The sequence below is a fragment of the Mirounga leonina genome, unplaced genomic scaffold (genome assembly GCF_011800145.1).
Source record: "Mirounga leonina isolate KUSES-001 unplaced genomic scaffold, KU_Mleo_1.0 Mir_165, whole genome shotgun sequence".
NCBI lineage: Eukaryota > Metazoa > Chordata > Mammalia > Carnivora > Phocidae > Mirounga > Mirounga leonina.
This window is the reverse complement of record NW_023270415.1, coordinates 2,057,738-2,067,772: the sequence shown is the minus strand read 5'-3', so window position 1 is coordinate 2,067,772 and position 10,035 is coordinate 2,057,738. Positions and strand designations below refer to the sequence as shown.

The 10,035-nt window shown below is 37.5% G+C and overlaps 1 pseudogene; it reads left to right on the top strand.

Annotated features, from left to right (window-relative positions):
- Nucleotides 1-6,579: 6,579 nt before the first annotated feature.
- On the top strand, nt 6,580-7,321 carry LOC118014804 (annotated as a pseudogene).
- Nucleotides 7,322-10,035: the final 2,714 nt, after the last annotated feature.

Sequence of the window (10,035 nt, the reverse complement as noted above, 5' to 3'; positions counted from 1 at the left end):
ATCTGACTTTCTCTTAAGAAATCATTTAAATCCTGATGGGATTTAGAAGAATGTGAATAAATTACAATCAGAATCAATATGCGACTCATTAATGACATTCCCACTGACTAGCAACTGCTATATATTTGGGAAGTTATATGGGGAAAAGGGTAAAAATGAAACCAGATTTGAATGTCCAAATTTGGCTTTATGATCTTGGGGAAGTTACTTAACATCTTATATGATAAGCTCTCTCATCTGAGAATTATTAATAATTATACTACTTTGAAGAGTTTCCTAAAAATTAAATGATCTATGAAAAGTGATTTGTGCACATGCCTTCTCTTACCAATTTTATTTTATTTATTTTATTTTTTTATTATATTATGTTAATCACCATACATTACATCCTTAGTTTTTGATGTAGTGTTCCATGATTCATTGTTTGCGTATAACACCCAGTGTTCCATGCAGAACGTGCCCTCTTTAATACCCATCACCAGGCTAACCCATCCTCCCACCCCCTCCCCTCTAGAACCCTCAGTTTGTTTCTCAGAGTCCATAGTCTCTCATGGTTCGTCTCCCCCTCCGATTTCCCCCCCTTCATTCTTCCCCTCCTGCTATCTTCTTCTTTTTTTTTTTTAACATATAATGTATTATTTGCTTCATCTCTTACCAATTTGAATCCTCTGCCTCAAACTAATTCATAAATAAAAACACTTCTTCCCAAAGACTCATTTCTACCAAGTAACAATATACTAAGAAAGAGCAATTAAGTTTGGCTATGACTTAGTGGTACATGAACTTTACTTGATTTATAAAAATAGCAAGGCTAACAAGAAATTTCTCCCAAGAGAAAGTATAGTTTGGCTTTTCGTGGCAACAAAACACATATATGTATTCACATAAATGGACGTCTCCATCTCTCTGTGTGCAGTTAATTTTTCCCTATGTATATTTAACCTCTACATTTTTACCTAGAAAATTCCATCTTATAATTTTCAGTTTATTTTTCCAGTTTTTCAAAATTCATTTAATAATCTGATTCTATATCCATAATATTCACGCCAACACCTGCCTTTCTGTATCTACAAATGTAGTAAACATATACTGTCATCTACACAATGATGCAGCAATTCCATGACTAGCTATTTATGCAAAATAACTAAATATGTATATCCACAAATAGACTTGTACACAAATATTCATAGCAGCTTTATTTATAATAGCCCCAACCTAAAAATAATCCAAATGTCTATCAACAGGTGAACATTTTAGGGTATAGCCAACAACAAAATACTACTCACTGGTAAATAGACATGAACATACAACATGGATAAATCTCAAAAAATATACTGAGCAAAAGAAGTCATACACTTAAAAGAGTGGATACAGGTAAATGAAATGTGAGAAGAAGCAAAACAATTTTATAATTATGGAAATCAAAACAGTGATTACCCATTGAGGGGCTGGGACTGTGGACCAAAATAAAGGAACTTTTTCGGGTTCTGGAACTGGAACTGTTCTGTATGTAGATTGTACACACATACACACACATATGAACAGTCAAATTTATAGAATTACAGACTCATGCACTTAAAAGGGGGCATTTATTATTTAAAAACTATATCTCATTAAAGTTGATTTAAAAAATATTCATCAGTAGGTGAATGGAGGGAAGCAGATTATCATATATTCATACAGCACAAGAATATACAGCAGTAAAAAGGAATAGATTGTTGCTATATGCAACCATAAGAGAGATGACTTTCCACCAATTTGCTGAACAAAATAAACCAAGTGAACATCATATGTGCTTGCATGTGTAGAAAGCTTAAGAACAGGAAAAACTGATCTGTGTGATAGTGGTTTCTCTGTCAGGTAAATATATTTCTCCAAATGTATTCAACTGTGTACAGATCAGTGCTTTATATCTCAATAAAAATTATATTAAGCCAAGAAAAAGATAAAATTTCAAGTTCCGAGAGAAAAATGGAATGAATGAACAAATTTATTCATACTATACTACTTTTGGTATAAAAAGACACAAATTTGAAGTTTTACTTATATGGAGAAAAACAAAACAAACAAAAAAAATGAAATGCTTTTGAAGCATGGACTAGGAAATGTGAGAAAATCAGAAAAGCTGGGGATTAAGCTGAGAGGCCCAGGGACAGGGAAGGGAGAGAGCCCAGTCACTGTGCTTTTTGAATAATGTACATTATATATATTGTGCTTTCAAAAATATAAACATATATAGTAATTAAAAAATTGTATTGAATGTCCTAGAAAGACTCAGTGAAGGCAAATCACTAATATTAAATTGTGGTATAGACAAACATAAAGGATTGAAGAAAAATCATAAAAACCAAGGCACATTCTGATTTTCATTGCTCCATGAGTCATTTAAATTTTGATGCACTTTAAAATAAGTAAAAGTACCAATCATTATGGCTGTGTTTAATTCAATAACCACAGGTAAATGCAATTAGTCTTATAATACAAAAGGATAATATCTATTGAGAACTCAAATTGTGTCACAAATTGTTCCTTAGCTTCATAGGTAATAATTATTTATTCCTTATAATACAAGTGTTACTAGAATTATCCTAATGTTAATATAAGGAAACTAAAGCAAAGAGAAGTTAAGTTAGTTGCAAAGGACCCCCAAAAGAAATCACATTGAAGCCAAGCTGTATGGTTCTTATCCAATATTGAAAGATTGAGGAATGAATAAATGTTGGTATGACTTAAGATAAAATATTATGTTATGGAACAGGGTCAATATTTGTAGATTTCATTAGGGCTCCAATTCACATTTCTCTGCCCATTTCTGATCTCAGGCACAGGGGTGAAGTACAGACTCATGTAGGCCCTGGGTGAATAGGGTCCTCAACTTACCTAGCAAGGTATTCATTTTACTCTTTCTGTGTAGGTGCTTTGGTCTTCCTGTTCCTGCACTTCTGCTTCTTAGAAGCATGTCCGGTCCCTAAATAAACTACTTGCACCAAAAGCCTTGTTACTTTTGATGTATCCTGAGATAAGTCACATTTATGAAAGGGTTAAGGTCTCTGTATATCATTTAGTGATTGTCCTCTGGAGCCAAGGCTAATTCCTAGTTCTAACTGCATCAGAAAAGAAACCCTACTTTTTCTCATCTTACAGAGATTGCCAAATGCAGATCTATGGACCAGTTACATTAGAATCATTTTGGATGCTTACTAAGAATACAGATTTTTTGGGAGGAAAATGTTTTAGTCACTCACCATTAAGTATGCTAGCTGTGGGCTTTCCATAGATGTTCTTTATGAGGTTAGGAGGCTTGTAGTTTGTCCTGTGTTTCTATCATAATAAGGTGTTGAATTTTGTCAAAAGGTTTTGTTTGGCACCAATTGAGATGATCATGTGTTTTTTGTTCTTTATATTCTTTGATACAATATATTACCTAAATTGATTCTTTGATTTTAAACCACCTTGCATTCCTGGGATAAATCTCACTTAGTCAGAATGTATCATACTTTATATGTTGCTGGACTTGTCTTTCTAATATGTTGTTGAGGATTCTGTCTATATTCATAGACAGATACTGGTCTGTAGTTTTTCTTGTGTTGTTATGTGTGGGGATTTTTGTTGCTTTTCATCACTTGTTTATTTAGTTTATCTGCTTGTTATTTGGTTTGTTATTTGGTTAGTGCCTTAGCTGGACTGACCGTTCACTGGTTTCTATTTCCACATAGCATCTGATGTCACTCCCCAGAATGCCCAGCTCTGCACATGGGCACGGTCACCTTGGCATGATAGTGTTTTTGCTTTCTCTTTGACTCTCTTTTCCCTAATCTCTCTGTTAAATTGGTAGCCTCTGACGTAATCACACCAGTTGTTAGCTTCCACTAACTGCTGGCTAGTTGCCCTAATTGTTTTCAGCAATGCCCTGGAACATAAATCTCTCCACGGTCTGATCCAATTTAATTCAAGTTTCCTTGCAGTGGTAGATTTTAGGCCAGTTTTTGAAGTTTGTTCCTACCCCAGGATGGCTTTTCTTGCTTGTCTCCTTCCCTGGATTTCTCTGGTAACTACTAACTGACTATGGCTTGATTTGTTGCTTTTGCAGAGCTACCAGCATCCTCTTAATTGCTCTCTTCTCTACTGTTTTCAACATCATCCTTAGGTATGAGCTTCCCCATGTACTTTTCCAAATTAAGTTGGTTCCCCTGGGGAGAGCTTCAGAGCTCTCTGTTCTCAGAGCCTGCCTCCCACCCTGGGCAAAGTCTCTGAGTCATGGTTCTAGGGCATGGGGACAGTACCCCACTTCTAAGTGATGCCTGTCTCTATGAACAGAGCTCTGGGCAGGGTATTGGCCTCTGTTGGTCCTGGTTTGTCTGTACTGGTGTGGAACCTCTACCTTATGAGCAGAATGTGGAGAGGTGGATGGAGCCACTGTTCTCACCCTACTGTTCTCACCCTACTGTTCCTGGAATAGAGTTTCTGTTCTCTGTGGCAGCTATGTGAAGGAAGGATCTCTCAACCAGTCTTAGGAGAGGGAACCCTGTGTTCTAAGCTGACTGTCCAGGAGTAGAGCTTCTGTCATGCTGAGCTGATGGGCAGAGTTGGGTAGGTCAGGACTCAAATGCCACATCCTCTCACTGTTCTTACTGAGATTTAGTAGATTTGAATAAATGTTTCTCCACTTGCTGAATGCCCTTAAGACAATGTATAGAGATTTTAGTGTGTTTTTTTTTTCTATCATTTTCACTAATTATGGTTGTTTGAATAGAAAGATGGACTGTGGGAATCCTCAGTCATCTTTTGGAAGATGAAAGACTCATTTTCTTTTCATTTTATGTGAAGTTTTGTTTGTTTGTTTCTGGCTATCCTCTTGGATTATTTCTTGCACACTGTCCCCTCAAGGGCTCTGTTTTGCCTATAAAGTAGAGCATGGGAAATTTTATCAGAACCCACTCTATTTTTACCAAAAACAAAGATAAATATGGATTTGTGTTAAAAATTTTTTCAGTAGAACACTGGTTTTCACAGACTAACGATTTGCTGAGAAACACAAAGACTGAAGATACAGTCATTTGTAATTTTGCTGAACTTCAAATTTGAATCTCAAAGACTTGGAGGTTAATGCTCAGGAATGGGTAAGTTTCTGAGAAAGCAGTCAGCTAACATTTTCATCCAAGGGAGTTTTATTGTACTCTAGTTATCCATTTTCCTAAGGTGACAAATGAAATAAACAAAAACTTTGTTTCTTTGTAAAATGTGGCCCTCATATGAGAACTAAAACTTGGTTATTTAACATATTGTAATGTGCATAGGTAACACATCACTATCATAAATATTAAGAGAAAGTCTGTATCCTATAAAACATTTTCACATTCTAGAATTTGGCCTATCAAAGATACTGGGGTAAGTTAATTTTGACATAGCTGGCTATTTATTTACCCAGTGCTTTTTCTAAAGATAGGATCCTTTGTGAATCTATTTGAATCTCATATGCCAAACAGAGGTCTGACCTATTGCAAATTTTTATTAAGCATATGTGAGAGTGACTTTATATCAAGGTTTAGTTGGCACAGTACCAATTTTAGACAGTAAGACAAACATAGCATATAATCTTCCAGTACCAGATTTTTTTTCAAAGTTCAAACCCATGAATTTCACAGATGACTAAATGTGTTCATAGCTGGTTCTTCCTAGAAGACCTCTCTTCTAAGAGCAAAAATATGTAACTTAGGTTCTTTTCCCATTCTAAAAATTATTTCACAGAAACACATGCCCTATTATGGCCCAAAGGAAGTGAATGGTAATTGTTTAATCAGTAATCTTTCTTATTTTTTTTAAAAAAGATTGATTCATTTATTCCAGAGAGCCCTGTGAGGGGTGGGGGACAGAGGTAGAGGGAAAGAGAGAGAAGCAGACTCCCCACTGAGCACCACTCATGAGACTACCACCTGAGCAGAAACTAAGAGTCCCACACTTAACTAACTGAGCCACCCACCTACTCCATCTTTCTTACTTTCTTATGTCTGGAAAAACAAATGTTCTTGGTTAGAACTTTACTCAACTTTAATTTTTCACAAATAAGATGTTACCCTGAGTTTGAGCTTCATACTGCAAAGTCTTTTTCAAAAAAAAAAAAAAAAAAATGGAACTATATGTGTTATACACCCTGGATAATTTAATAAAATTTATATTTTAAATATCTATGAATTTAGGAATGAAAGTAGATAGATATATGGATATAGATAGATACAGATAGATACAGAGGTAGACAATCCTATATCTTGAGATTCTAGCTCTATAAATAACCCCAAAATGGAGTAAAAACATTTGACAAAACTACCCATATTTTTTCCTAAATGACTTTGGTCATTAATAAACCCTCATTTATTTGTGGCACAATGGGATTTTATCCTACAGTTAACATTTGCACCATCTCTAAGCTCCAATTTCCTCATCTACATAAAGGATAACCTCATAAAAACCATCTTGTGTTAAAATAAGAATTAAGTTAGGCGAGTGTGCAGGCGTGGCTGGGACTAGACAACCGCTCCAGAATCTCTGCTAGTTCCACTCTGTTTGCACCAAGCTGCCGCCATGGCCACCTACAAACTGGTGCTGATCCGGCAGGGCAAGAGCACTTGGGACCTGGAGCACTGCTTCAGTGGCTGGTACGATGTGACCTGAGCCCAGCTGGCACGAGGAGGCAAAGCACGATGGCCAGGTGCTGTGAGATGCTGGCTAGGAGTTTGACATCTGCTTTACCTCAGTGCAGAAGAGAGCAATTCAGACAGGGCTGGATGCCATTGATCAAATGTGGCTGCTGGTAGTGAGGGCTTGATGCCCCAGTGAGCAGCACTATGGGGCTCTGACTGGCCTCAGCTGAAACTGCTGCCAAGCATGGCAAAGCCCAGGTAAAGATCTGGAGGTGCTCTTATGATGTCCCACCACCTGGGATAGAGCCTGACCATCCCTGCTACAGCAACATGAGTAAGGATCACAGGTGTGCGGAGCTCACTGAATATCAGCTACCCTCTTGTGAGAGTCTAAAGTCCACCAGAACTCTGCCCTTTTGGAATGAAGAAATACCTCAGACCAAGGAGGGCAAACGGGTACAGATTGCAGCCCATGGCAACAGCCTTCTGGGCATTGTCAACTGTCTGGAGGATCTTTCCAAAGAGGCTATCATGGAGCAGCACCTGCCAACTGGTATTCCCATGCTCTATGAATTGGTCAAGAACTGGAAGCCCATCAAGCCCATGCAGTTCCTGGGGTTGAAGAGAAGGGGGGTAAAGCCATGGAAGCTTCGGGGGCTGCCCAGAGCAAGGCCAAAAGGTGAAGAACAGGCAGACTACTTGCCCAAGGGCACCCTCCCTGCCCATCCCATTCCACTGCACTTCTTCTCTGCACATGTCACACTAACCACATCTGTAGGCATCTTAAGTTTTAGCTGCAGATTGGGATTGGTGGCTCCTAATTTCGCTTAGCCATTTTGTCTCTTGCATCCACTCCCTTCATATAATCTAATCAGAATGGCACTTCTGGGGCATGGGCCTCAGTCCAAACTGAGCGAAGACTTTTATCCAAGAGTAGAGAGTTAGTAACACTGGGGTTTTTGCTATTGCTTTGTTAACTAAGGACCTGCTTGAGTTTGGATACGGAGGAACCAGTCTAGGTGTGACCAATGGGACACAGGAAAGCCTATTTGTGTTCCCAGGAGCCAGTCCTCTACTACTTTGTAGTTTCTGTAGTCAAGTGACTGTCTGGGGGGCTCTTTTTTTTTTTTTTTTTCCTTTTGTAGACCATGTCTTGCCTTTTCTTTTTGTGGGCAGGATTATCTCACCAGCAAGAATACAGCCCAGGGAAGGGACCCAAAGGACAAGGAAATCGCATTCTGTTTACAGCTAGAGAATCAGGGTTCTGCTTTCCTTCCTGCTCTGTGCAGGGCATCGTGCTAGGAGCTGCTGCTTTGCACTGTCTTTTCTTTCTCCCTGGGGTTGGGCTTGGTGTAAGTTCTGGTGCCAATGCTTCAGCCTGGAAGGCTGAGCTTGGCACCTCTACCCATTCAAGTACAGCAACAAAGAAGCCACCAGTGAGTATGGTCTCAGGGTAGGCCCAGAGGCAGTGTTCAGGCCCTGGAAAAGTGCCGATGACTCCATGCGGCCAAGACTGTAGGACAAGAGCTAGTTTGAAGATGAAAGTAACGTGCATGGTGACTAAAATGATTATTTCACCTCTAACCCCAGAAGAACTGGCTCTAGAATATTGGGATCAATCTGAATATTTTATGTGTTGCATTTACTTTTACAAAAAAAAAAAAAAAAAGGGTATACACACACACACACACGCGCGCAAAACAAAAACCTGTCTGGAGTTTCTAGTGGCTGTTGAAATATTCCCACATGTGATCATCCCAAAATAAGCTTTTTCTCACACCAATGTGGGATAAGCAATTTGACGTCTAGGCCTAGGAGTTCATCCTACTATGTTTTAGAATCCCTCTCCCCCGCCTTAATGTTTTTTTATTATTATGTTTTGTTAATCACCATACATTACATCATTAGTTTTTGATGTAGTGTTCCATGATTCATTGTTTTCTTATAGCACCCAGTGCTCCATGCAGAATGTGCTCTCTTTAATACCCATCACCAGGCTAACCCATCCCTCCACCCCCTCCCCTCGAGAACCCTCAGTTTGTTTCTCAGAGTCCATCGTCTCTCATGGTTCGTCTCCTATGGCAGTGAAATGCCTGTTGATCATGTCCAAGTATGTCTTTCACTGTTTCTGATCATGTTCCAATTTTTTGGTCCTGCCACTTGGGCCCAATACTCATTTTGAGTGTAACTGTACTAAATCTTTTTTCCAGATCAGTATAATAAAAGAGTGATGTGCAAAAAAAAAAAAAAATTTGTGTGTGTACATATACATATATATATATATATATATATATAAGAATTGTTAGATAATATATGTGGTGCTTGTATCTGAGTACCTATCATATAATACACTATCAATAAATATTACCTGATATTATTTATTTTGTCATAATGATAGATATCCTTGAAGGATCTGTTGAAATGTCACTTTCCCATTATTTTCATCATTTCCTGTAATGCCAACATAGCTGTAATTTGGAGTATTATCTCACTTTCAAATATCCCTTTCCATTTGTTTTTAAATTCATTTGTTAAGAAAAAATAATTCAAGGATGCCTGGGTGGCTCAGTCGGTTACGCGTCTGCCTTTGGCTCAGGTCGTGATCCCAGGGTCCTGGGACCGAGTCCCACATCAGCTCCTTGTTCAGCAGGGAGCCTGCTTCTCCCTCTGCTTGTGCTCACTTTCTCTCTCTGACAAATAAATAAATAAAATAAAATAAAAGAATAAGAAAAAATAATTCAAACATTGACTTTCTGAGACAGAATAACATTCCTAAGCTTGGAACCTAGTTTATTCTGGGAAGTGCAGAGAATAAGAGAAATAACAAGTAATATTTATCATCTTTATTTTAAATTTCCTATATTTTCCAAATTTTCAACAGGTTTAAATAAAATAAATATTTTCCCACCATGAGTTTTTTAACCCTATATATAAATAGTCAATGGTGCTTTTATCTATATATAAAATTCCCTTACTAAAATTTTTTAGTGATCAATTTTTATAATATAGAAGAAATATATAGTAGCTTTACAGAGATATAATTCATATATAATATAATTCATCCATTGACAGTATACCATATAATGGTTTTTAGTACATTGACAGTTGTGCAATCATCACTATAGCCAATTTTAGATCATCCAAAAAACAAACACTATTCTCATTAGCACTTACTCCCCATTTCCTCCTAAGTCCTCCAGTCCTAGGCAACCACCACATTACTCTCTGTTTCTAGATATTCACCTGGGCAAAACATACAAATAGATATTTCTTTAAATCGTTGTACATGAAATGCCTGTCCATTTATTGAGGGCTTTTATTTTTTACCTTCTTTTTTTTTTTTTTTTAAAGATTTTATTTATTTATTTGACAGAGAGAGACAGAGTGAAAGAGGGAA